Raw genomic sequence first — 3,987 nt, 5'->3', positions numbered from 1 at the left:
CAAGTTGTTGTTATTGTTATACTGAACTATTGATTTTGGTTACTAGAGGATGATGATTGGTTAATTATGCCATTATTCGAGTTAGGAGTTTTTACAACAAATGCTCCTGGTAAAGAGTTGAATTCATGGGCAACGTGTTGAATCATTGTTGACTCCACGAGTTCCATTTGTGACCCCATAGTTGCAAAAGTAGACAACGATTTGTATTGTTAGATGTAAGTGACTAATCCAAGAAAGGTAGAGGGTTAAATCATTGTTAAAAGATACAAGAATAACAAATTTCATCTTTTTGATGAAAAATACCAAGTGGAATTTTGAACGTTGGGCTAGGGAGACTGAGGTGCCGGTCACAATGGAGGATGTGCCTGTCAATACAGAGGTAGTGCCAAACACGATAGAAGAGGGATCAATTCAACCGTGGATAAAGGTTAAGAGAGGAAGTGAAGGGGATATAGGTGGTGGTGTGCAGCTATGAGAAGATGGACAATGGTTAAGAGAGGAAGTGAAGGGAACATAGATTGTGATGTGCCACTAGGAGAAGAAAAGAAGGATCAAAACCTAGTTGATACCATATAAGAAAATAATTGAATCATATTTATTGATAATTGTGTGCCTAATATACAACAATTTCTATCAATCATAATAATGAGTAATGAATACAAAGTAAATATATATATTATTGTTATGTAAATTGAAAATTTGGCATTTTTTCAATAATGTTATTGTTTTTCATAAGAAATTGTTGCGGACTTCCTAAAATATTGAAATGATTGTAGACAAAAAAAAAATTGACATATAACATTTTAATATAATATAACATTTTACATAGAAACTACAAACACTTTGGTTATAATGATTATAAATTTATATTTCAATTCTATAAAAAGAATCCAAATTTTATAGGGAAATAACACATGTTACTGATAAAATCCATATAAATTTAAAAATAAATATTTGTATTCATTGAAAATGTTGAATACGATAGGGTGAGTTTCAAAAACATGTAATGGTATAACATAGTTAAAAAGAACGCATAAATTATTGTCGCACGCTCGCGAAAAATGACAGAGTCGCCACTAACATATCTATCCTAAAAGGAAAGGAACGCCAGCAAACCTAAAATGAATAAGAACAAGGTCTTTCGACCAGAGATCAGGGTACGAGAGTCGGTTACGCGAGGGGAAGGTACAAGTACCCCTCACGCCCATCGTACTCGATGGTATCCACCTATGTTTGTTTCTATCTAAAGGGTGTATTTATGTCTAAAGCCTAAATGCGAATGCACGCAAAAGAAATACGGAGAAAAGAAGAAATATTTACAAATGTGCTCGCTTAGGCCCCGCGACCCAATGCCTACGTATTATTTTCAGGAATCAGAGCGTCGTAGTTCGGCTCACATGTTTTTGTTTGTTTTGGTGTTTTTTAGTTGAATAGAGGTTAAGGTCAAAATCCACGATGCTCGACCCTGGGAGACTTACACGCCTAAGTATGGAATGGACTTAACTTGTTCTTAGAAGAGATGGAACATTGGTTTGTGTTTTTTAATTGTAGAGGGATGATGAATAATTCCCACTACGGGGTCACTCATCATATTTTTACTTTGTTTTAATTTTGAACATTTATTAGGTATTTTGTGTGTTTTTGAGTGGGTATTTTTTAAAGGGAATTTATTTTGCAAGTTGAATCACATAAGAGTGTATAAGTGGCGTCGAAGCAGATCAGGGAATACACCCACTCACTTCTATTCCACTTAAGTAAGTAAAAATGTTATTCGCCTCTTTATTGATTAAATGTTTTAAAGTTGAAAAAGAAAAAGAAAAGAATAAAGGGGGACTAACCTAATTCACTAGCCTAATTGTTATTTTATAAAAGTCTAAATCCTAATTAAGAGATCTAATATCCTAAGGGAAGATACTAAGTGTAAAGGATGAGAAAAAGTCATTTAAGTTGACCACAATTAACTTTAACAACTAGGGGTATTTTAGGAATTTCACAAAGTCATAAAAAATATTCACAAAAAGGAAGAAACGGATTCTAAACTATTAAGGAAAAAGTCCACAAGCATTTGGTACTTTTATCAAGCTTAAAACTATTTTTTGTGAACTAAACTAAAAAACTAAGTATATTTTATTATTAACAACCAATCAAAAATCAAAGACAATCAACAATTACAAATTCTAAAAAAAGAAACCAAATATTCCTAAAATTCTAATTGGGTAGAAAATATATTTTGTCATTTTTTTATTTAAGCAAAAATTGAATTAACAAGCAAAAGAATAAAAAGAAAACTATTTTAATTATTTTTTATTTGTCAACAAGGGGGTGTATTAGCAATTTGGCGCAGGGCCCAAACAGGGAGGCCCAGAAGAGTTATTATTTTCTGTTCAATAATGGTGATGGGCTCAGCAGGGGGTGAAAGTGGAAAACGGGGTATGAACAAGAAATTCAGGCGCAGGGCCCACCATAAAAAGCCCAATGGATATTTTTGTTACAAACTCTTTTATGCCAAAAAAAAGAGGGTGGCAATGGGCCACAAAGGGGTGTGCACAACAATTCGTTGGCCCAGGTAGGTTATGATCCATGAACCATTCAGATTATTTCAATCTCATTCAGATTCTAATGTTCAATTCATTCAGCACAAAAAATAGAGTGTGATGGGCTAGAGGGGCGATGAATTTCGCTGGCCCAAGGTTCATTCATATTTTCTTATTTCAATTAATGTTTTCAATTAACAAATTATTAAAATAAAAAAGGAAAAAGGAATAGAAAGAGGAATTAGGGTTAGTAGTTGTGACGATTAAAATGCTATCTCAGACTCTCTTCTCTCCTAAACAAACGGCGGAGCTTCCCTAACTATCTCCGATCGAGAATTCCACGCCGACACTCATCACCACACAACCGCACCACAAACGACCGATCATCCCTCTCTTAAATCCCCTCTCATTCTTAGATAACCTAACAAATTCAACCTCAAATTAACCATCCTCGCCGCAAATCGTTCAAGGCTTAAACTCAGGAATACCTAACCTGTGTTGTGGTAACAAGAGATTGAAGAAAAGGTGAAGGATCAAGAGAGGTTGAATAAGCTAACCTCGCGGCGAAACTAAGCCACCGATACAGAAAACCAGAGATTCCCCAACACAAAACAGCGAAATAAACGTAGGAGAGTGAAGTAATATTCCCGGTGAGTTCTTGAGTTATTTAGCTTGTGTTTACCACTTCCCCTTCTTCTCTTCATCTTCTACTTTCTCCTTTTTGTTTGATTTTCTGTGAATCGTTGTTGTTGTGGTTGTTCTGATATTGAAAGCTTGAGATAGGGAAGAGACTGATTGGAGCAGAGAGATTGAAAGTAAGGTGCGATTGATGATTAATGTTCAGAGAGAGTGTTGATTGAGGTTAGGCTGGAGAATGTGGTGAAGATGAGAGAGGATTGGAGAGTTGGTGAATGATGATGGGTGAAGAAAGTATTGAAGAGTGAATGAGTTTGAGGGTGATGAAAATGGTGGAGAAGTTGAAGTGTGGAGGGAAGCTGAGATATATAGTGCTTAGGTTCGATGAGTGTTGGCTTGGAGATAGGTATGGAGGTGGTTATGACAGGTTCGGATTCAGTTATGAAGGTTTAGAGGTTTGATGATAGCTGTTAGATTTGAGTGAGCTGGTTATGGAATGGAGAGTGAGGATTGAGTCAGTCATTGTTAGTTAATTTCTGTTAGGGATGGTTACAGTTGGTTCTTTTCTGTTAGAGTAGTTGTGAAGTTAGTTATTGGATCAGTTAGGGTAGTTATATGTTAGAAGGTTAGTTAGGATTCTATTTTGGTTGTTTGGTTGATTAGAATTGTGACATATCTGTTAGGAGCCTTGGTAAGAACTTGTACTGAATTGTTTGAATGGATGTTAATGGTGATACTGTATTGATTTCTTGGGCTTATTTTCATATGTGTTATGTTGATTTTGTTTGGCTGTGTATGTACAGGATATGACTTTGTG

This window comes from Vicia villosa, linkage group LG4, assembly GCF_029867415.1.
Source record: "Vicia villosa cultivar HV-30 ecotype Madison, WI linkage group LG4, Vvil1.0, whole genome shotgun sequence".
In the NCBI taxonomy this organism is placed as follows: Eukaryota; Viridiplantae; Streptophyta; class Magnoliopsida; order Fabales; family Fabaceae; genus Vicia; species Vicia villosa.
Note: the sequence above shows the minus strand (reverse complement) of the source record.